Here is a 26,054-nt window from a genome sequence, read left to right as displayed (position 1 = left end):
GTCAACTGAACTCGGTGGCTCCGGATAGAAAGAATCGGTGGGGCCGAGTTGGATATTTGGTGTGGGACATATTTGGATGTGGGAAGGTAGTTGAGGGTTTTGGAGCATATCACTAAGCACTATGAAGCAAGAACCTCATCAAGCAACACCTCATCCCTTCTTGATAGTATTGGCTTTTCCTATAGACTCAATGTGAATTTGGATCACTAAAATGGAAAATGTAGAGTCTTAAGCTTTGAGCTTGAGCCAATCCTTTGTCCTTAGCATCTTGAAGGGGTTTCACATCCTCTAGTCCATGCCACTTCACTGTTGAACTTATCTGAAACATACTAGATAAAAATGTTAGTCCAACAAGAGATATGTTGACATTAATTACCAAAACCACCTTGGGAGCACTTGTGCTTTCATCTTCCATGTGAGCATCATTGAAATCTCGAGTCTATCTTTATGGCTATAAAAAAGAGCTTGTTGGGAGACAAGCCAATATTTATCTTTGCGATTTTTTGTTGTGTTGACACAATTATTGCTACTGTTATGATTGTGTTTTTATGTTTTGTTAGTGTTTGCGGCAAGTAAAGCCTTTGGGATGATTTGGTTGATAGTTGACTTGATTTTGTGAAAAAATAGAAACTTTTTCGCCTAGTGATGGAATTAGTATAATTCACTGGAATGTGATAAATTCTGTTTTTTTACACATGATTGATATACAAATTGCCCATGGTTTCCTAATTTTTTTAATATTTTTTGGAGTTAGAGAAATATAGTGTTTGTTCATATTATTACAGATTGTTCTGTTTTAGAAAAATTCTGTTTTTGTTGCATGGTTTGTTTGTTTTAATGATGCCATGGATTATATTGGGGGGGGGGGTATAAGTCATGGAGAAGTTAGAATACATTAGGTATTATTCAATAATAAAATATGGATGAGTTTATAATAGTACCTAAAGTTTATGATTTGTCTATTATACTGACGGATCTCATGAGGTTTCTCTTGAGTTTTGTGTGCTAAAGTTGTCAAGTTTCGGGTGAAATTACGATGGATGAAGGAATAAGGAGCGGCAAGACCCTAAGCTTGGGTATTCCTAAGGTACCCCAAGGTAATGTTCAACAAATACCCAAGCGTCTAAGCGTGGGGATGCCCCGGATGGCATCCCCTCTTTCGTCTAAGATCTATCGGTATGTTACATGGAGCTATATTTTTATTCATCACATGATATGAGTTTTGCTTGGAGCATATTGTACCATAGTTTTGCTTTGTTTGCTTTTTAGCTTGCCACAATCTTTTTTTGCTTGAAACACCTTTTTAGAGGGACACACACTTACTTCACTTATATCTTTCAAGTTAGGCAGTTGCTCTAGTGCTTCACTTATATCTTTTAGAGAACGACGGTGGTTATATTTTATAGAAATAGTTGCACTATCATGCCTCACTTAAATCTTTTTGAGAATCTAATAAATAGTAATGGCAATATGTACAACTTATAAGACTAGTCTGAGAAGGATAGGTATTCAAGGGGGATATAATAAAAACTTTCATGTAGATTACTAAAATGAAATGTATGGTTTAATGATATTGATGTCATAAAATGAAATGATATAGGTTCATGATCATTGGTTAGTATAAATATTGGTATTAAATCTTGTTATTAACTTCTCATCTAAGTGTTGGTCATGGCATGGTGGGGAGGTTTGATCATTTGTATTTTTGATTGAAATCCTTGAGTGATGTTATAATCTAATGCGCGCGATGGTTAACTCCTACCAACCTCCCCCTAGGAGCATGCATAGTAGTTCTTTTCTTCGAGGTCTAATAAACTTTTGCGATGAGTATATGTGAGTTCTTTATGACTAATGTGAGTCCATGGACAATACGCACTCTTACCTTTCTGCATTTGCTAGCCTCTTCAGTACCGTGCATTTCCCTTTCTCACCTCGAGCGGAGTGCATCCAGACCCCATGATATGATACGCACTATCACAAATAAGCATCCTTATATCTTCCTCAAAACAACCACAATACCTACCTATTATGGCATTTCCATATCCATTCCAAGATATATTGGTATGCAACTTCCACCGTTCTGTTTTCATGACTTGAGCATTCATTGTCATATTGTTTTACATGAACATAGAGCTGACATGATACTTGTGGCAAAGCCACTAATCATCATTGTTATAAATGTTACGCTAGATCATTGCACATCTTAGGTCACTACCAAAGGCATTCATATAGGGTAATATTCTATCAGTTTATTGGGTTGTAAGTAATTAAAAGTGCGACGATCATCATTATGAGAGCATTGTCCCTGTGAGGGAAAGAATGATGGAGACTAATGAGTTCTTGAAAAGGCGGGGATGAGGTCCATGAGATAGTTCTGAAAAATGATAAAAAGGGGGAGAAGGAAAAAAAGGAAAAAAAATGAGAAAACAAAAATGAGAGAAAAAGAGAGAAGGAGCAATGCTACTATCCTTTTCTCCACACTTGTGCTTAGAAATACATGTTCTTCATACAGAGGGTTTCCATGATTTGTCACTTTCTTATACTAGTAGATTTTTTACATTATAAGAACTTGGCTTGTATATTCCGATGATGAGCTTCCTCAAATGCTCGAGGTCTTCATGAGCAAGCAAGTTGGATGCACACCCACTTAGTTTCATATAAAGAGCTTCCATACACTTATAGCTCTAGTGGTCTCGTTGCATGGCAATCCCTACTCGTCGCATTGATATCGATTTTAAGGCCTCTCCATTGTCTAACAATCCGTTGAGTTGATGTGAGACTTTCTCAAACTTTTGTCTTCCCATATAAACCCCAATCATCATTCTCTTTGCCACCCGAAGTGCTAACTAAGTCCATGGCTCATGCTCATATATTGAGTGTAGTTGAAAAAGCTGAAGCGAGAAAAAGTATGATAGAATTGCTTGGATTGGCACCCGGATACTCATGATTTATACTTTATGTTAGGAAGACCTAGCTTTTCCATGCATACATGATTAAATCAATAGGAATAACATTCTTGAGCATTATTTATTCTGAAGGGCTTGATTGTTTGTTAGTATACTAGAGTATTGATGTCTTTATATAAAATTGATATACTATTGCCTTGAATCACTCGTATCCTAATATTCATGCCATGATTACATTGTATGATCAAGATTGTGTTAGGTAGCATTCCACATCAAAAATTGTCTTCATTTTATCATTTACCTACTCCAGAATGAGTAGGAATTAAGCTTGGGGATGCTGATACATCTCTGACGTATCTATTATTTTTGATTGTTTTATGATATTATATTACCAATATTGTATGCTTTATATGCAAATTTATATCTTTTTTGTGGACTAATATATTAATCTAGTGCCTACTGCCAGTTTCTTTTTTTCCTATTTCTTTGTTTCATAGTAAAACCATACCAAATGAAGTCCAAACATGATGAAATTTTATAGTGATTTTTTTGGACCAGAAGAGACCCTAGAAGGTTCGGGAGGAGGCCTGAAGACTCAACGAGGGAGCCACAAGCTCAGGAGGCGCGCCCTTAGGGGAGCACGCCTGGTGAGCTTGTGGGTCCCACATTGCTCCGTTTGACCTAATTCCAGTTATGTGAATTATCTAAAATCCAGAAACCACCAGAGCAGGACCCAAACAATTACTCCACCGCCACAAGCCTTTGTTCTTCCATGATCCCATTTGGAGGCCATTTTTGGTACTTTTACGGAGGGAGGAAATAATTGGGGAGGCAATCTTATTCGACCTTGCTGCCTCCATGATGATGTGTAAGTAGTTCCTACAGGACCTATGGCAATAGCTAGATGGCTTGCTCTATCTCTTTTGATCTTCAATACAATGATCTCGTTTGAGATCAATCCAATGTAAACTGTTGCAGTGTGTTTGTTGGGATCTGATGAATTGTGGGTTTATGATCAGATTATTCACTGAAAGTTATTGAGTCTTTTTTAAGATTTATTATGTGTGATTTTATAGCCTTGTTATTCTCTCCGATCTATCTGCCTTCTTTGGCCAAGTGGGTTGATTTATCTTTAGTGGGAGAGGTGCTTGGTAGTAGGTTCAATCTTGTGGTGTCCTTACTCTATGACAGGAGGAGTCGTAAGGCTTGTATTGTATTGTTTCTACTAAGGGTAAAACGACAGGGTTTGAATATATTAATTACTCTTACATTGTCTGTATTATGTCATGATGCTCCAAGCATCACTCTGTTTGTTATGAACTCAATACCATAATATGCATACTGGATAGTGGTCGAGGGGTGGAGTAATATATATAGTAGTAGACGTAGATGGATTTCGGTGTACTTGTCATAGATGTAATGCCTATATATTGATCATGCCATGAAGAATCATCATACCTATTCACTACTCTATCAATTGCCCAACAATTATGCTTATGTGAAAGATACCTCTAGTGAAGCTATTGATCCCGAGTCCATCCATTTTATATTTACTAAAACCCTAAAAAATACCTTGATGCAATTATCCTTAGGTACCTTAAAGAGGACTAAGGAAATGTTTCTCGGTTATGGAGCTAACAAAGAGTTCATCGTAAAAGGTTACGTCGATGCAAGCTTTTACACCGATCCAGATGACTCTAAGTCTCAATCTGGATACATATTGAAAGTGGGAGCAATTACCTAGAGTAGCTCCATGCAGAGCATTGTAGACATAGAAATTTGCAAATACATACGGATCTGAATATGACAGACCCGTTGACTAAATATCTCTCACAAGAAAAACATGATTGCACCTTAGTACTCTTTGGGTGTTAATCACATGGCGATGTGAACTAGATTATTGACTCTAGTAAACTCTTTGGGTGTTGGTCACATGGCGATGTGAACTATGGGTGTTAATTACATGGCGATGTGAACTAGATTATTGACTCTAGTGCAAGTGGGAGACTGAAGGAAATATTCCCTAGAGGCAATAATAAAGTTGTTATTTTATATTTCCTTATACATGATAAAGGTTTATTATTCATGCTAGAATTGTATTGATCAGAAACCTTAATACATGTGTGAATACATAAACAAACACCATATCCCTAGTGAGCCTCTACTAGACTAGCTCGTTGATCAAAGATGGTTAAGGTTTCCTAACCATGGACATGAGTTGTCATTTGATAACGGGATCACATCATTAGGAGAATGATGTGATGGACAAGATCCATCCGTTAACTTAGCATTATGATTGTTCAGTTTTATTGCCATTGCTTTCTTAATGTCAAATACATATTCCTTCGACTATGAGATTATGCAACTCCTGGATACCGGAGGAATACCTTGTATGCGTCACAACGTAACTAGGTGATTATAAAGATGATCTACAGGTATCTCCGAAGGTGTTTGTTGAGTTGGCATAGATCGAGATTGGGATTTGTCACTTCGAGTATCGGAGAGGTATCTCAGGGCCCTATTGGTAATACACATCATAAGCTTGCAAGCAAACGACTAAGGAGTTAGTCACGAGGTGATGTATTACAGAACGAGTAAAGAGACTTGCTAGTAATGAGATTGAACTAGGTATGAAGATACCGACGATCGAATCTCGGGAAAGTATCATACAGATGGACAAAGGGAATTACGTATATTGTCATAACGGTTCGACCGATAAAGATCTTCATAGAATATTTAGGATCCAATATGGGCATCTAGGTTCCGCTATTGGTTATTGACCGGAGAGGTGTCTCGGTCATGTCCACATAGTTCTCGGACCCGTAGGGTCCACACACTTAACGTTCGATGATGATATAGTATTATATGAGTTATGTAATTTGGTGACCGAATGTTGTTCGGAGTCCTGGATGAGATCACGAACATGCGAGGAGTCTCGAAATGGTCGAGAGGTAAATATTGATAGGACGATAGTATTCGGACACCGGAAGTGTTTCAGGGGGTACCGAGTACTTATCGGGTCACCGGAAGGGGTTCCGGGCACCTCCGGCAAAAGATATGGGCCTTATGGGCCAAGAGGGGAAACGCACCAGCCACAAGAGGCTGGTGCACCCCCCTTATGGGCCGACCAAGGTGGAGAAGCAAAAGGGAAGGAGGAAAGGAAAGAGAGGAATAGGATTCCCCCTTCCTTCCCTCTCCCCCTCCGACATATATGGCTGGGGGTGGCTTGGGAGGAGCCCAAATAGGATTCAGTCCTACTTGGGGCGCCTCTTGGCCTCCCCCTCCCCCTCCCACCTATATATATATATATGTGGGGGGGGGCGTCTAGCACACACCAGACAATTGTTTAGCCGTGTATGGCGCCCCTCCACCGTTTACTCCCCCGGTCATATTTTCGTAGTGCTTAGACGAAGCCCTGCAAGGACCACTTCACCATCACCGTCACCACATCGTCGTGCTGAGGGAACTCATCTACTACCTCGACATCTTGCTGGATCAAGAAGGCGAGTGACGTCACTGAGCTGAACGTGTGCAGAACACGGAGGTGCCATGCATTCGATACTTGATCGGTTGAAGCGCGAAGAAGTTCGACTACATCAACCGTGTTAAGAAACGCTTCCGCTTACGGTCTACGAGGGTATGTAGACACACTCTCCCCCTCGTTGCTATGCATCTCCATGGATAGATCATTGCGTGTGCGTATAATTTTTTTTGTTTTTCATGCAACGATTCCCAACATATACAGTACTTTGTTATTTTTAATATGTTCATATAATTAATCTAAAATACTCCAAAGTGAGTTATATGAAAAAAGTGCAAATGAGCCCATAGTTTTTTATTGTATTTGTTAAAGACACACATATATTTACGTAAAATAGAGTATGCTCAAAATATGATACATACTACCAAAAAAGTAGTATATATACTATCTAAACATTCTTATATACTACATACTACATGTACATACACTCCGGTATGATAGAGACTACCTAGAACATATGGAAAATGTGTGGGTAACAACAATCGGTAGTAGGGAAAATTGTCATATTTATATGTATCTTTCATACACTTATAGCTCTAGTGCATCTGCTCCATGGCAATCCCTACTCCTCGCATCAACATCGACTATAAGGCCTCTCCATTGCCTAATGATCTAGCCTCGTTGATGTGATACTTTCTTATACCTTTTGTCTTCTCTTACAAACCCCAATCATCATTCTCTTTGTCATCCTAAGTGCTAAAGACCTTGGCTCATGCTCAAGTATCGTGTGAAAGTTGTTTAAAAAGTTGAAGCGAGAAAACGTATGATTTAATTGATTGGTTTTGGCAACTGAGGTTGTTCTTAATTTGATATCTCTATGTAGGGAAGACCGAGCGTGCCATTCTTATTATGATTAAGTGTGTAGGGATCACTTTCTTTAACATCATTATTTTGGAAGGCAATAAATTATTTACTTGCATGTTTATGAATTATTATTTTACTGTCAATTGATAGATTATTGCAGCGCATCATTCGTGCCTCAATATTCATATCCAACTTACATCGTTTGATCAAAAACATGTTGGGTAGCATTCAACATAAAAAATTCTTTTTGTTGTCATTTACCTACTCGAATGTGATGGTTTAATTCCTGGATGAATGATGCAATGGACCTGTCCTTCCTGGTGTTGACCATCTCCCATTGCTCATCTCGGCGCCCACATATCTGGTAGATAGTGTCCTTAAGCTCCTTGTGGTAAACTTCGCCGATGCATCCCATAGCAATGTGGGCTGCCATACTCTTGCCTAGACTCCAACTTGGTGCATCAAAGGAAAACTCTATCGGTTTAGTGACTGGCAAGAACGTCCTTCCTGGAACTTGAACTCGAATCATCCAGTGCTCCTCTTCTGGTAAAGTGGTGGTATAGGTCCCGGTGAGGCTTGGTATTCCAATGTTCAGGTACCTTGTGACTTCCTTCAAGTGGCGTCCAAAAGGTGTGTCTTCGTCCGGTTGTGCAAACTTGTTCCTCGAGTCCGCCATCCTAAAGAGTAGAAAATGGAGAGGAGTCAAAAATAAGTAGAGAAGAGTGGTCTATGTTTTTTTCTTAGTGGTTGTGTCCTACATTCAGTGTGTGCTCTAATACCATCTTGTAGTGACCTGACCTCAAACGGTCAAGTCTCTGTGCTTCAGTGTCATCCCTGGATCCGTAATGCTGACACACACAGTACTCAAAGGATTTATGACAGAGTGGCAATCACACACTTATTACATCGAATGTCTCAAGAGAGAGATTATTACAATAAATATGGCTTAAGGCCATCTAATACGATAACAGCGGAAGGCTTGGAAGATAAAGTGAGTCCATCAACTCCAACGGCATAGCTGAGTGCATGACAAATGACCTATCACATCTTAATCCTCGTCTGAAAAGTCTGCAACATGATACGTTGCAGCCCGAAAACGGGTCAGCACATGGAATATGCCGGCAACGAACAGATAAATGCTATCACTACATGCATATATGGCTGGTGGAGGCAGTACGGTAATATGTTTTGCGAAAAGCTAAATTTTCCCTACAACAAAGGAATATATTTTATTTAACTATCATGGTAGTTGAACAAGATTGAGAAGGTTCCTCCAACTCAATCCCAAGTAAAGTAATTATCAACCCAACAAAATTTATTTAGAGTGATGTGATCCATATGATAATCCAAGAACCAGATACTCAAGATGTCCATAACCGGGGACACAGCTAACCATGATTAGTTTATACACTCTGCAGAGGTTTGCGCACTTTTCCCCACAAGACTCGATCTTCTCCATTGGATTTCTCGCACTACAGGGTGTTTGAGAAACGGATGACCGAGACACAATCTTTCAAAAGCATTTGCTCTCTACACCGGGTGGACCGGTACACCTACAATCCCCTACATCTGCTAGTCCACCTCTTCAAGAGCTTACGCAACTTACTCAACTATGCCAGAGCCCATAATGGCTTGTGGCTGCACATGGAAGTTTCTAGCATGAATAGTCTTATGATCCCTTTGAGCCTGGGTGGCGGACCGTAGGATGATCACACGGGTACTCTGGGATATCCTAGGACAACACTGGACTCTCCAAGTGCCCACAAGCAATCCACCCAGATGTGTATTAAAGTTGCCACCTTAAGTTGAACCATTAATTAACAACTCACAAATGTAATGGATACACTCAAACCCAATCCACTTCTATGAGCACAGCATGGCAATGTAAGCATAACGTAGAAGTAACTCCCAAGGGTTTGATAATAAAACGGGTGATAGGTTCTACCTCATAATCTACTTCCTAGACCCACATGTTAAGAGATCCTACTCATGCAATGTGTGATGGTTGAAACTAATGCATAAAACTGGGTGATAAAGGGGGTATGATCAAAGTGTTACTTGCCTTGCTGACGATCTGCAAATCCTAAAGACTCGTAGTAGCACGCTTCGCACTCCGGGTGTTCTATCGCAAACAAACAATAGCATACATAAGCAATAAAGCAAGGATGCACGGGTAAAACTCAAATAAGAAGATCTAACCAAAAAGTTCAACTGAAGAATCCCGGTTTGCAAAAAGAATCAAATCAAACGGAGCAACGAAACTCAAACTGCAAAAGAAACAAGATCTGATTACTAGTCTGGACTAAAATCAAATTTTACAGTACCAAAATCTTGTTCAAGTTGGTTAAACAGAAAGAGGGCTTCGAGACGAAGATCCATGCGCTTGAATCGCCTGATTCTGATAAATGAGCGAAAAGATAAACTAAAACTAAGATCAGGGCAAAAATAGCGATCGAAAATAATCCCGGAAAACCCTGGAACGAACGTTCGCTGTCTGTGACTAACGGATGAATGGCGTTCGTTAGAACAAACGTACAGAGGAACGTCCGCAAAATAAATAAACAGACGGAAAAACTGATCTAATAAAAGAACGAGATCTAGGGTTTCGAAAGAAAACCGAACGGTTTTCTCATGAAAATAGGTGGCGGCGGCTACCTCCGGCGGCGGACGGCGACACGGCGGCGCGGCTCTGGTGGGTCGGGCACGGGGCCGCGCGGCGGCGAGCGGGGTCGGCGGGAGGCGAGCGGCGCTGGCAGCGGCGGCAGGCGGGCGGCGCTAGGGTTTTTGGGGCTGGGGAGACTTGGGCCTCGGGCCTCGGGGGTGCGGGTTATAAAGCCCCGGGCTAGGTGTCCTAGCCGGACACGGCCCGGTAAGTCGGTTTGCACTTTTTTTAAAAAAAATATTCTAACGCGCAGAAAAATGATTAAAAGAAATACTAAACGGACTCCAAAAGTCCTGAAATAATTTTTCCCCGTCCTCTAAAAATATAGCGAACAAAGTGAACATTTATTTGGGCCTCTAATGCAATTTTGAAAAATGCATATTTTTCCTAATCCAAATAAAATAGCGATAAAACCCCAAATAAAAAATACAAATTGATTTTAATATTTTTCCTCCAACATTTCATTTATTTTGGAGAAGTCATATTATCTCCTCTCATATAATTTTAATATGAAATATTTTCGGGGAGAAAAATAATTAAAACCAAAGTGATCCTTGTTTCAATATTTGAGAAAAGTTCAAATATGAGAACTAGAAAAATCCCCAACTCTCTCCGAGGGTCCTTGAGTTGCTTAGGATTTCGAGGATCGCAAAACAAAATGCAATAAAATATGATATGCATGAATGACCTATGTATAACATTCCAAGTTGAAATTTTGGGATGTTACAAACCTACCCCCCTTAAGATGAATCTCGCCCTCGAGATTCGGGTTGGCTAGAAAATAGGTGTGGGTGGTCTTTGCGTAGATCATCCTCTCTTTCCCAAGTGGCTTCATCCTCGGTATGGTGGCTCCACTGTACTTTGGAAAACTTGATAACCTTGCTGCGGGTAACTCGACTGGCAAATTCGAGGATCCCGACTGGTTTCTCCTCATATGTCAAATCACTGTCTAACTTAATTGCTTCCAGGGGCACTGTATCTCTTAGAGGAATATCGTCCATCTCAGCATGACACTTCTTCAATTGGGAAACGTAAAACACATCATGCACTCCTGATAGTCCTTCAGGTAACTCCAACTTGTAAGCAACCTCTCCCATGCGTTCCAAAACATGGTACGGTCCTACAAATCTCGGGGCTAACTTTCCCTTAACTCCGAAACGCTAAACTCCTCGCAGAGGTGACACTCGTAGATATGCTCTGTCTCCGATTTCATAGACTACCTCCTTGCGTTTCGAGTCTGCATAACTCTTCTATCTGGACTGAGCTACTTTCAGTCTATCTCGAATCAGCTTAACCTTCTCATCGGACTCCTTAATCAAATCCGGTCCAAACAACTGGCGGTCTCCAACTTCATCCCACATCAACGGTGTTCGGCATCTTCTTCCGTACAGGGCTTCAAACGGTGCCATCTTCAAACTGGCTTGGTAGCTGTTGTTTTACAAACACTCTGCATAGGGTAAATTATCATCCCAACTAGACCCGTAGTCTAGTGCACAAGCTCTCAGCATGTCCTCCAGAATCTGATCGACTCTCTCAGTCTGTCCATCTGTCTGCGGGTGAAAAGTTGTACTGAACTCCAGCCTGGTTCCCAAAGTCTGGTGAAGTTGGTGCCAAAACTTTGAAGTAAACTGTGTTCCTCTGTATGATACGATGTTCCTCAAAACTCCATGCAGACATATGATCCTGGTCATATATATCTTGGCCAACTTCGCACTTGTATATGTGGTTTTCACTGGGATAAAGTGAGCTACTTTGGTCAAGCGGTCCACTACTACCCAGATAGAATCATATCCCGATTGGGTCCTGGGTAATCCGATGATAAAGTACATGCCAAGCTTATCCCACTTCCATTCGGGTATCAGCATAGGCTGCAGTAATACTGCTGGCTTCTGATGTTCTGCCTTCACTCTCTGACATACATCACATACGGCCAGTGGCGGAGGACGAGAAAAATTTAAGGTGGGGCGAATCATAAAGGTTAAAGAATGATTTGATGCAATATCAAAATATCATGTACACACTAACAATACACTCTAATGATTTTAGGTGATTCTAAACTGAATCATTAAATTCAGTGGAATTTTCAGAAGAAAACAAATCTAAATAGAAAAATGGCCTGAAAAAAAATATGGACTAGATTGCCAAAGCTATTTTCTAAAAAAGTATCATAAATTTGATAAATTCTTGACACGAAAATGTACTCCCTCCATTTCTAAATATAAGACTTTTTAGAGATTCTTATATGTACTACATATGGAGCAAAATGAGTGAATATACACTCTAAAATATATCTATGTACATCCATATGTAGTCCATATAAAAATCTGTAAAAGACTTATATTTAAGAAAGGAGGGAGTAGAAATTTATACCTCTTCGTGTGTATACGTTTTTCTTTCTGAGTGGGACTCCGTGTGTATATGTGGTATACTGGTGCGTCCGCTGGATCGATTGGGATTGACCTTTTTTTTTAGAAATGATTGGGATTGACCTGATCGCTTTGGTAGTTCCGCTTATTTATTTTTTTGAACATAGAAAGGCGCACAAAGCGCCAACCAATACATTCAGCTCAGTAACATCTTACAGCGTGAATTACATAGCCCTGGAAATTGAAATTAGACAGGAGAGAAACAACAGGGCATATCATGTTTGTATGAGCTGAAGCAAAACAACTAGTGTCAGGTTCTGGTAAACTTCTAAGAACCTGATGAGCCACATTATGAGAAATACCATTGATCTCTCTTGATATGTGATACACCTGTGCTTGGAGATCATTTGTAAAGGAGAAAAATTCAGCTAGAGAAGTTCTGATGGTCCAAGGGGTGGAATCTGCCAATACACTTCTTGCCGCCCCTGCTTTTGCCAAAGAGAGGCAATCAGTAAGAAAAGTAGGCCTGCTCGCAAACCTGTAGGAAGAGCTTTTCGAAGAAGTCTCCATGCGAAAGTTTGAACACGGAGTGCAATCAACTTTTGCTTCCAAACCTGAGTGAGAAGATTTTTAACCTGCAAAGATAGTTGAGAGCGAGTATTCCTGGTAATGCTTTGAATATCCTGCAAGCACAATTTATAAGTGGATTTAGAAGTGCATTTGCCACTCGGAGTGAGGTCCCAACAGAGAATATCTGGGCAGTCATCCTGAATGATGGAGGTTTGAGTAATAGAAGTAGCCATAGGCTCTTGGAAAAGAGAATGAATAAGATTGTTGTTCCAAGTTTTTTGCCCAGGAATCCATAGATCCTTAACCTGAGCAGGATAAATAAAGCCAGGTGGCTGAATGATGAGATGATTATGAATAGTGGACCAGGAAGAACACCATGGGGAACTCCAGAGGGCAATATTCCCCTGAGTAATTTGGTAGAAAGAGTGAGATTTTAACTTGGGAAGCATTTTGAGAGTGGAAGACCAATAAGCAGATTTTGGAACAGTGGAAGTAGCAGTCCAAATGGAAGAGTTCGGAAAGTATTTGGATTTAAGTACAAGGTACAAATAAGAGTTAGGAGCATCTGCAAGTCTCCAAGCTGAAACAAGAATAAGGCCTTCATTAATGGCTTGGAGGTTTCTAATACCTAGCCCTCCTTCATTCTTAGCTGTACAGTTCCGCTTAGGGAACGATGCCTGGCAGCAGGAACTAGTGGGCCTAAACAGTGTGGACCGAAGCTGAGCGACTAGGCCCACTCCTTTTCTTCTTTTTCCCTTTTCCTAGCGACCTGACTCCACGCATATAGAATCAGCCAACCACTCAGCGTATGCGTACATGTATAAATCTTTCTGCCAAAAATCAAGGTAGGGCGGGCGCCCTGCCTCGCCCTACCGGGAGCTCCGCCTGTGCATACGGCTACATACTCGGCAATATCCTTCTTCATTCCAGTCCACCAGAAACGCTCCTTCAAATCCAAATACATCTTGGTGTTTCCGGGGTGTATCGAGTATGGTGAATCATGAGCTTCCTGTAATATCAACTTCCTGATCTCGGCATTATTGGGCACAAATACACGGTCCTCAAACCACAAGGTGTCGTGCTCATCCTCACGAAAACCTTTGGCTTTGCTTTCACTCATCTTCTCCTTTATCTCGACAATTTCTTTGTCATCCTTCTGGGCTTCTCGAATCTTTCCCAACAAGGTCGACTGAACTTCCATGGTTGTAACAAAACCTCTAGGAACAATCTCTAAATGTAGCTCCCTGAAATCTTCTGCTAATTCCCTTGGAAAACCTCCTGTTACTAAGATATTGGCATAACTCTTTCGGCTCAAAGCGTCTCCTATGACATTGGCCTTTCCCGGATGATAGTGCAACCTTGTATCATAATCCTTTATAAGCTTCAACCATCTCCTTTGCCTGAGGTTCAACTCCTTCTGTGTGAAAATGTACTTCAAACTCTTATGATCCGTGTACACATCACAATGGTTCCCAATAAGAAAATGTCTACAGGTCTTGAGTGCATGCACTACGGCTGCTAACTCCAAGTCATGTGTGGCATAATTCAACTCATGTGGTCGAAGTTGTCGTGAGGCATATGAAACAACTCTTCCGCCTTGCATAAGTACTCCTCCAAGTCCTAAGCGAGAGGCGTCGCAATACACCTGGAAATCCTTGCGTATATCTGGCAGAATCAGCATGGGGGCTATAGTCAAATGTTTCTTTAACTCCTGGAAACTTGCTTCACATTCCTCAGTCCAATGGAACTTGGTGTCCTTCTTCAACAATGTCGTCATAGGCTTCACAATCTTAAAGAAATTTTCAATGAATCTCCGATAGTATCCCGCGAGTCCATGAAAACTGCGGATCTCTCCAACTGAGGTGGGTGCCAACCACTCAGTGACCAACTGAACTTTGGTTGGGTCTACTGCTATACCTTCTCCTGATATAACATATCCAAGAAATCCAACTTCCTTCAACCAAAACTCACATTTGCTGAATTTGGCATACAACTGATGTTCCTTGAGTTTCTCAAGAACTAAACGCAAATGCTCCTTATGTTCCTCTTCATACTTTGAGTATACTAAAATATCATCAATGAACACCACGACAAACTTATCCAAGAACTCCATGAACACCTTATTCATCATACTCATGAAATAGGCAGGGGCATTAGTCAATCCAAATGACATAACCGTATACTCATAAAGCCCATACCTTGTGGTAAAAGCTGTCTTAGGTATATCCTTTTCTCGAATCTTCAGCTGGTGGTAACCTGATCGCAGGTCGATCTTCGAAAACACTTTAGCTCCTTGCAGCTGGTCAAACAGATCATTGATCATCGGCAATGGGTACTTGTTCTTGATTGTCACTTCATTCAATGCTCGATAATCAACAACCATTCTCAGAGACTTATCCTTCTTCTCAACCAATAGCACTGGGGCTCCCCATGGTGATGAACTCCGTCGGATGTAACCTTTCTCCAATAACTCAATTTGTTTCTTGATCTCCTCCGGATCATTCGCGGGCATCCGGTATGGTCTCTTTGATATAGGGCCGGTGCCTGGCAACAGCTCTATCAAAAACTCGATGTCTCGATCTGGTGGCATGCCTGGTAACTCCTCTAGAAATACATCTGGGTAATCTTTCACAACAGGCACTTCCTCCTGAACAACTCCTGTGAGAGAATGTACTTGGGTTCTCCTTGGCGCATGCCTGGATACATACTTGATCCTTTTTCCCTCCGGGGTAGTAAGCAGAATTGACTTACTGGCGCAATTGATGTTTCTTCCATACATCAATAGCCAATCCATTCCTAGTATCACATCCAATCCTTGTGACTCCAGAATTATCAAGTCAGAGGGGAAAACATGGCTACCTATGGTTAATGGCATCGGAAACATCCACTGCTTGCCATATACTCGGCTCCGGGTGAGGTTACTAGCATAGGTGTCTTAAGAACTTTAGTGGTCAACTTATACTTATCCACAAATCCCCTTGATATGTATGAATGTGACGCACCCGTATCAAAAAGAACGATTGTAGTAAATGACTTAACTAAAAACTTACCGATAACTGCATCTGGTTGCTCTTCAACCTCCTCCACGTTCATGTGGTTCACTTGTCCTTTGTTAAATGGATTGGGCTTCTTCCCAGAGCTCCCATTACCATTTTCGTTCTTCGCTTCAGGGCACTCAGTGGCATAGTGTCCAGTCTTCCCGCACTTGAAACAAGTAACGTGGCTTAGGTCCCTCTTGGCGGGTGTGGCTGGATTGGAACGATTCTGGTTGCTGCTTGCTCCATTCCCATTCCCATTCTTTGGGCCATTATGATTATGGGAACTTCCTCCATTGTGAGTGTCGCCTCCATGGTTATGGGTAAGCTCTCCCAAGTTCGGGGTAAAGTGAGGCTTCTGCTGAGCTCCTGAATTGTACTTCCCTTGTCCATATTTCCTCTTGCGGCTCTCTATCCGCTGTTGCTTCCCTTCGATCATGAGAGCTTTATCTACCAACTCCTGGTAGTTGTTAAATGTTGGCACCATTAACTGCATACTCATCTCATCATTCAGTCCTTCCATAATCTTCTCCTGCTTCGCGGCATCTGTGGCCACATCATCTGGAGCATAGCGGGATAACTTACTAAACTCCTCCACATACTGGCCTACAGTACGGTTCCCTTGGCGTAAGTTGCGAAACTCACGCTTCTTCATGCTCATAGCTCCAGTGGATACGTGGTTGTGCGAAATGCTTGCTGAAAATGCTCCCAGGTGACATTGGCTATAGGAAAAGTGGCTGTGTAATTCTCCCACCATGCGGCTGCGGGTCCATCCAATTGGTGTGCGGCAAAACGCACCTTCTCAGCATCTGTGCAACCTGTGGTGGTCAACTCCATTCCAATCCTGCGCAGCCAACCATCAGCAACTATTGGCTCGGTGCTACTGGAAAACACTAGCGGCTGCAACTTCAAAAAACAGGCTAAGTTGTCAACTGGGGGTGGTGGCGATGGGTTGTTGTTGTTGTTGCCTTGGTTCTGAACTAACAACTGCATCAAGGCATTCTGCTGCTAGATCAACTGAGTGAGCTCTAGTGGGAAAGCAAAACCAGGGTCACGTCTCGGAGGCATCTGATAGGTTTAAACGGAAGAGATTAGAATACAATGAGGTCTAATGAGAAAACACTACCCATATGCACATGAGACAAACACAATCATATCATATCACACAATCAAGCAAGGGCATACAATCGGTCTAACTATAGTTACAGTGCTCAGACTACTAATATTTACATGGGGGGTGTACTACTAATAGTATGGTGGTCTACTAGAAATTTTAATCGGTGGAAGACTCCATGATATCCACTCCAGCTTCGTCTTCATAGTCATCATCACTACTATCCGGGTCGGAGTCGGTGTCGTCGATTATGATGTAGTCTTTAGAACGAATCTCCTTGGGTTCGTCGTCTTCTCCTCCTGGCGCGGGGTCTCCCACAAAAACTCCTAGCTTCCTGGTCATGTCGTCATTCCTCTCCACAAGTATCATCATTTCCTCCTCATATCCATCACGTGTAGACTTAAGCTCCACTTCTAGCTCCGTGATCCTGATCATCGCCTTCTTCAAATCTATCATGCTTGCGCACATCTGGTTCTCCTGGCGACGAATGTGATGGTTTAATTCCTGGATGAATGCTGCAATGGACATGTCCTTCCTGGTGTTGATCATCTCCCATTGCTCATCTCGGCGCCCACATATCTGGTAGATAGTGTCCTTAAGCTCCTTGTGGTAAACTTCGCCGATGCGTCTGTCACAGCCCTAGAATGTTGTTTGTAAATAGTTGCATCTTCATCCAGGCATCATATTTAAATTTCTGAAACTTGAAATGAGGAATTTTGGAAGCCTCAAAAACTTAAATAAAAGAGGGGCAAAGAACCCTGGTAAATGCATTCAATGTTTTCAAAATGGCCTTAAATAATGTTGGTTATATTTTGGCAAGGGTTTTGCACCAAACCAAAAATAATGAACATTTTTGAGGAATATTTTGAGCACTGAATTTAAATCATTACTTTATTTGCATTTGGAACTATATTCATAACTTGTATAGAATATATTTCCAAATACCCTGAAACATTTTATGTGCTTTTGGAAAAGTCCATTAAGCAGCATAAATATTTTCAGAGAGTTTTTGGCATTGTTTGAATTATTTTTAAATTCAAACAGTGGCAAAACAGATTAAATAAAACAAAACAGAAGAAAAAAAAATAAAACAGAGCAGAAGACTTACCTGGCGCTTACCTGTCCAGCCCAGCCGGCCCAGCTCCTCCAGCGACTCGGCCTAGCCCACCTCCTCCCCCTTGTCTTCTTCCTCCTCTGCCAGGAGGACGAACAGAGGCGAGGCGTGGCGCGCGCCCGAGAGGCCCCGGCCACCTCCTGCTTCCACCGAGGCGTTCCCGAGCCTCCCCCTCACGCCACCACGATGCCACGAACCCCCCCTGGTGGCCCTCTCTCCTCTCCCTCACTTGCTGCTCTCCTTCCCCTCTCCCTCTTCGTTCTTCGCCCGAACAGAGAGCCGCCGCCGTCGTTCGCTGCCACCACGCCCACCATGCTCCTCTCGCCTCCCCGTGTAGTCTGCAAACTCCGCCACCGCCTGTTACGTCGCCTCGAGCAAGCCCCGAGCGCTCGGACGCCCCAACTCGACCGCATCGACTCGTCTTCAAGCTTCGGTCGCCGGAGATCGCCGTCGCTGTCCCGTCGCCCCAGGCCTTCCCCGAGCACGCCGACCGTCTCATCGTGATCTCCGTGAGCCCCTGCTTCGTTTCCCCCTAACCCCATGTCTGATTTCGAGCTCCAGCCGCTCCCTCCACCGGAGCCGAGACGCTCCGCCGCACGGGCTCGTCGCCGGTGAAGCCCCGGTGACCTTTTGGTCCCACGCATGCATCCGTTGCACTCGTTACGTCCCGTAGAGTAAAACTAGCACGACAACCGTCTCGTTTGCACACCGCAGCGCCGGTCCCGCGAACCCCCGAGCTCCGGCCGCCGCCGGGGTCGATGCCGCGCTCAACTCCGGCCACCCCACGCCCTCTCGTGGGTCCCCCTAGATGCGCGGGAGCACGGGCTCACTCTTGGTGCCCTCAGCGCGACCAGCCGCGGGCTGTAGCGCCATCCCGAGCAACTCCGGTGAGGTCTCGCCGTCGCCGTGGTCGCCGGCGTCACTTGCTGACGTGGCTGGCTTAGTTAGCCACTAATCACCGCACCGTGTCACTGGCACTGGGCCCCACGCCTTAATTAATCTTAGTTTATTTTCTGTTTAGTTTAACTAACCACATGGGCCCCACCCGTCAGCTTTGACCACGCTGACATGGACGTTGACCGACCCCACACGTCAGTATTGACCTGCTGACGTGTCTGTTGACCCGGCCCCACCTGCCATTGACACTAACCAGCCTCAGTCACTGACCAGTGGACCCCACTGGTCAGGTTTGACCACCAGCAGCGTCTGTTGACCTGCTGACGTCACAGTGACGCAGTGCTGACGCAGTAAATCATTTCTGGATTTATTTATTATTCAGGAATTTCAGAAAATGCCCTAAACTTCAATAAATCCTAGAAAATTAACCGTAACTCCAAATTAAATAATTTATATATGAAAAATCATCAGAAAAATTCAAGGAATCCATCTGTACCACTTTCATGCATGTTAGAACAACTTATAGCTGCTGTTTAGCACAAATCAATTAAATGGCATTTGTATAATCACATATGGAGTTTGAATTTGAATCTTGTATTCAAACCAACTTCATTTAATCTGTTGCTAGTTGCATTAGCTCAAAACACATTCATTTTGCCATGTCATGATCATGCATCATATTGTGCATTGCATTGATTGTGTTCCCTTCTGTGCTGCCGGTATTTGTCCCCTCTCGATAGACGTGATACCGATGATGTGATCGTTGACACTGATGAAGACTCAATGTTATCTTCAGAAGTGCCAGGCAAGCAAAACCCCCTTGTTCATTCCGATACAATCCTACTCTCTCGCTCCTGCTCTCTTTTACTGCATTAGGACAACACCGATTCATCTGTTACATGCTGCGGTAGCTGAACCCCTTTATCCTTTGCATGACCTGTCATTGCCACAGTAAATAGATGAAACCCACTAGCATGAGTAGGAGTTGTTTGAGCCCTGATGTGCCTACTCATTCATGCTTGTTTGTCATGCCTGCTACTGCTTAGAGTTGAACCAGGTCTGATTCATCGAGGATGAATCAGAGGTGTGTGAACATGTCCTACTATGTGTGAGCTAAGTGTGTGAACACGATTTGGTAAAAGGTGTCGGTGAGAGGCCATGTAGGAGTACATGGTGGGTTGTCTCATTGAAGCCGTCCTTAGGAACTGAGTTCTGTGTTTGTGATCCATGATTCAGCTACTACCATACATTGGGCCCTGAAATATGACCCCGCTCGACTTCTTATTCACCCTCGTCCTCTGTCCAGGAGTTGCAAGTAGTTTCTGGTGTTTGCAGTATGCTGGAGGCCGTGGACAGCGCTGACCGGAGGGGTGGGCTGTGATGCGGTAGGCACGTGGCCGGGTATACCGGGCGCCCGTTTGGTGTCACGGAACCCTGTTCACATCGTTTGGGGCTGTGAGCGAAACTCCGGCCGGATCTCCTCATGGATGGAACCCGAATAGGCGATAAACCTGGACTAGAGACTTGAGTGTTTAGGTAGGTCGTGGTCTACACCCACGTCGGCTTTCGCTTGAAGTCTGCCGAGCACATGTCGTGTGCAGACGCTAAGTGGTGGAAACATGTATGAAGAAGTACACCCCTGCATGGTTAACATCATCTATTCGAATAGCCGTGTCCACGGAAAAGGACTTCTGGGTTGCTTATATCAGTTCATAGACAAGTGAAAGTGGATACTCTAAAATACGCAAGATAAGCGTGAGTGCTATGGATGGCGTTCTCGTACGGGAACGAGAGCGGATCCATAGTGGTGTATTGATATGGTGAATATGTGGACTCGTGTGCGCCACCTCAAAAGAGTCGCTTGCAGTCGTAGTTTAGGATAGCCACCGAGTCAAAGCTGGCTTGCTGCAGTTAAACCCCACCATCCCCTTTGTTGATAATGATGCATATGTAGTTAGTTCTGATGTAAGTCTTGCTGGGTACATTTGTACTCACGTTTGCCTATTTTATGTTTTTGCAGAGAGACTTCAGTCTCACTAGTAGTTCCACGTGGACTTCGACGTTTAGCTTGTTACCTCAGCTACGATCTTGTGCCCTCGGCAGGATCTGATAGATAGTCAGGCTTTTCAGCCTTTTTCATTTATAGATGTCTGTACCCAGACATGATAGCTTCCGCTTGTGCTTTGATTTGTATGCTCTGAGTGTTGGGTCATGAGACCCCTGTTTGTAATATCTCGCTCCTCGGAGCCTATTGAATAAATTACTAGAGTCGTAGAGTCATGTTGTGATGCCATGTTGTATTTGCACATATCGAGCATATTGTGTGTATGCTATTGAAATGCTTGGTATGTGTGGGATCTGACCATCTAGTTGTTTATCTTTAGTAGCCTCTCTTACCGGGAAATGTCTCCTAGTGTTCCACCGAGCCATGGTAGCTTGCTACTGCTCCGGAACACTTAGGCTGGCCGGCATGTGTCCTTCTTCGTTCCTGTGTCTGTCCCTTCGGGGAAATGTCACGCGATGAATATCGGAGTCCTGTTAGCCCGCTACAGCCCGGTTCACCGGAGTCCTGCTAGCCCAGTGCTACAGCCTGGATTCACTCGCTGATGACCGACACGTTCGATGCTGGGTCATGAATGCCTGTCCCTGTAAGTCTGTGCCACTTTGGGTTTACGACTAGCCATGTCAGCCCGGGCTCCTTATCATATGGATGCTAGCGACACCGTCATATACGTGTGCCAAAAGGCGCAAACGGTCCCGGGCTAAGGTAAGGCGACACCCGTGGGAATACCGTGCGTGAGGCCGCAAAGTGATATGAGGTGTTACATGCTAGATCAATGTGGCATTGAGTCGGGGTCCTGACAGCGTTGGTATCAGAGCTTGACTGCCTGTAGGATTACCAAGCCAAACTGGTCGAAGTTGAGTCTAGAAATTCTTTAGTTATATGAGGGAATTGATTGTGGGATGGAACGTAAGGCTCTTTTTACTCCTTATACCTCATGGCCTTCTGATCTGAGTCATCATCTTCTCTTCTACGGGGATTAAGAACTAGGCTATCTCTTCTTTCTATTAGGATCACGTGTTACTAATCAGTGGACTTATAAGATTGTTGGATTTAAGCCTCAGTTCAGTTTATACTACCTCTGTATGTTAACTGTTGATCTCGAAACCTTGATATTGTGCTTCTGAGTGGTTATGCCACCATTTTTGTGAATGTCTCAAATCCTTTTTGAGCATTTACAGCCGTTATGCTGTCCGAGTCATTCCAGGTTTCTAAATAGTCTGATGCATTTGCAAAATCCTTTCCCTCTGGTTTCGATGCTCCTTTATGCCAGCTCAATCACACTAATTGTTGAGTCGAGGTACTCTACTGCCTCGACCTTTATGTTGGACTAATTATTATGACCCTAGGTGTTTTAGGGAGTCACCTAGTAATCTAGCAACGTTTTGTGTTCTCAGTGTGAAGATTCTTGCCATCATTCTCGAAAGCATCTCGTGATGCTACTTAGTAGTAGGTATTCTACTCCTTGGGTTTTGAACCCGAGATTCACTCTACTTACTTCATGTTGATAGGGTTTGCTAGTTCCTTTAGGATATTAGTAACCTTTGCGATAGTCCTCGAGGTTCGTGGTACATCCTTCTTCCAAATACCATGAAGTACTTATGGCCGAAGTTCCTCGTTGAACTGAACGATCACAACCAGAGTGCTCTTGATGAGTTCTCCATTATATATTGTGGTTCTGCCAGTCCTACCTCTCTGTGTGGGTTATCCGGAAGAAACATGTGGAACTTGGTTCGACATACTAATCTATGCATCCACAACTCAGAAAATTATATGTTCTTTGAGTTGTCCCTCTTAGTTGTCTTCTGACCCTCGTCTATCATTTGATAGTCAAGAGTATGCGTGCGTTCATTCATCGATGCCTATTACTCTTGTGGTCCGTCAAGCCATTCTATTCCAGAATGACTAGGAGAAATGAACTCCAGTACCTCATCCATATCTAGGATTGGGTCAAGGTAGTCATGCTCCGCAGATCAAAATGCTAATCCAGCTTTTGTTCTGTTCTACCTTGGAGTATTACCCCCTTTATGTCAGAATTGTCATGAGAACTGCACCAACTATCATGAATTTTGACGTAGTGATACTTCTCACCATCACTAGTCATTCCTCGGCCCTCGTGTTGATGCAACCGGAATACCGGCAAATGAATTGTGATGTGTGAAATCAATACTCCCAGCAACCTCGTTGCTTGGTAGTTAAATGGACGATAACCTCATTCTTAGCGTATTGATTATTGAATCGTCACCCTAAGACTGATCGTGCTATCTAGTTCTTATTTCGGTGCACCCTTCGATTGATGAGTTAGGATCTTGTCAAGTCCTCACTCATTTGATCATATCGTCTTGCCCTCAAAAGCGAGATTGTTCTCGAGCTTAGTAACATACCGGTGGTTCGTGATTTTCCGAATATCTTCTCGGAAGTATTACCAGGTTGTCCCCTGACTGTTATGTTGAGCTCGTGATCAAGTTGGTCTCTTGTGAACCACCTTCTCTCCAAGAATCGGTGTTAGATATCCCTGAGCTAGTTGGTTAATCTAGACAACAACTTGGAGAGTTGGAAGATAAAAGCTTGCCTGACTTAGTTCGTTCCAAAGGGATATCTTTGTGTAGTGTGTGTTGAAGAAAGATGATATCTTCATCGATTGGTCCCTGTGATCAGTTAATGGACCTATCATTCTTATCCAACCTTTGATTGGAGTATGGGCTATCATCCAATCAGACCAGAACCAACGATATTCGTAATGTTGTCTTACTCGTGGTTGATCCCTCGAGCATACACCATTATATCTTTGGTCTGACCAATGCTATCACTTGTTCACTTAACTATGGAATTCCTTTTAAAAGGAAACCCAGATGAATTGTTGTTGTGCCCATTGACAACATCCTTGTCTTCCCCATAATTTTGCTGAACATTAAGCTAGTGTTGGAAACTTTTGAAAGCATTTGTTCATGCTAGCTCATGAAGCATATGTTCGGATGTAAGAAGTGACTTCCTCTAGTTCATGTGCATTTGATGCAAGTTGCCGCCGTGGACTCGAGAAAGTCAATGTTGCTTCCTCTGGAATCATCGCAAGTCAGGCATGCACACGTGCGAAGTATTCTGTGGTCCGGAGACTTGCAACCTTCATTCCATATGTGTATCCTAGCACACCAAGCCACTGACTGATTTGTTCAAGGAGAAGGAGTATCTTCATAAGAGCTAATCCGGACTTATGAAAGAACTTCGATGTCCTCGCTAATGGCTCCCAACCAGAACTCGGTAGTGTTTTATTGTAAGACTACCATGTGGGCATGCTTGTCTGGGACAACGTGTTCACATGTTTGTAGCAGAACCAGCTCATGTTTTGGAGCTTGCTATCGTAGTTCATCTCCCGAGAATCCCGCAACGTCATCTCGTCGATTTGTGTTGCAAATTTCCGTTTTTCTTCCTAGACTCGATGAGTCTGGAATATCCTGACACCAACCAGATCTGAATCTCAGGCAGATATGATGGTTCGAATATTTCCCAAGAATTATAATATTGGTCGCGCGATAACCGGTAAAGTGGATGTCGTGGCCAACACACCCAGCCGGAAAACCTGTTATTATAATATCTTCATTGATGAAGTTGGCCACCTCCCCATAGGGATTTCGTAGGATTTACTCCCTAGTTGCCCCTATGGATTTTGAGATCTCGAAGTCCGACCTTTTTACTTGATGTTCTAGATATCAAACCATATCTATGAATGGGTTGCGCTAGCACATCAAGGAGAACATCAGAAGCGGAGTGCTAAATGTCTCTCGGTCGATCGTCCAGATTTTGTTCCTTGGCTCGCTAAGGTGAAATCTGAGAAAGTGTTATCCTCCTTTGCATCTGCATCGTCCATCGCTATTCATCATGGTAGTAAGTTGTGTTGCCAGAATCCTTGACACGGATATTGGTAAAACCTTGATGATTATGGAAATGCTCAAGTTCTTGAGAGCACGCACAAGCGTTAGGTGTTACCATCGGCACTAGCTAGGTTTGCTCTCAACTTCCTCGGTTATGCTATAACTTCTCAACAGTGGATTCACTCTCTATTGTTGGGTTCTCCCCAGTTACTAGAATCATTCCCAGCATTTGCATTTTGTTCCCAGCTTGCACCGCCAATGTGCCATTCTACCATGGGTCTCTTCCATTTCCGGTGATAAGCAAATTCATCCATTACGTTGTCTTCAACAAGGTAATCCACATCATCCAAGTTCGAGTATGCCATTCTACCGACCCCCTCCAAACGATCGCTCGAGAATTGTCTTAGGCTGGTTTAAAGAGTTTCAATGATCTCTGAATCAAAAGTAATTCTTTTTGCCACTTAAGGGGATATATCTACGAGTCACCATTCCTAAGATGCCTCGTTGTGGTATCATGGCAACTCAACTCCTCGCTACGTTGACAATCGATTAGCACCTTCTTAAGCGTGAAATTGTTGTCTACCTAGTGAACCTTCGTCATCTGCTTCACTCCATTCCTATGGATGTGTGCTTCGCCTCTCAGCTCGAGAGATGTTGCTATGTCTCATTCCGTGAGTTAATCCTGAGTTGTTCGACCTTCGAGAAGAACCATTCTTTTAGGGTCTCTCTTTTCCTCTCGTTGTCATGTTAGTTGGAGTTCTCAGAGCAAGACTTCGAGACAATGATGGTGAACGAATCAACGTTCAACTGAAGTGCAACCTGGATCGTGAAGATTGTGTTAGGTTGCGTTCCCCATCGTCTTACCCTACACTTGAATCTCGGGACGAGATTTTTGTTTAGTGGGGGTGAGTTGTCACAGCCCTAGAATGTTGTTTGTAAATAGTTGCATCTTCATCCAGGCATCATATTTAAATTTCTGAAACTTGAACTGAGGAATTTGGAAGCCTCAAAAACTTAAATAAAAGAGGGGCAAAGAACCCTGGTAAATGCATTCAATGTTTTCAAAATGGCCTTAAATAATGTTGGTTATATTTTGGCAAGGGTTTTGCACCAA

This window comes from Triticum dicoccoides, chromosome 2A (genome assembly GCF_002162155.2).
Source record: "Triticum dicoccoides isolate Atlit2015 ecotype Zavitan chromosome 2A, WEW_v2.0, whole genome shotgun sequence".
Lineage (NCBI taxonomy): Eukaryota > Viridiplantae > Streptophyta > Magnoliopsida > Poales > Poaceae > Triticum > Triticum dicoccoides.
The sequence above is the reverse complement of the archived record's forward strand: the minus strand, read 5'-3'. Positions refer to the sequence as shown.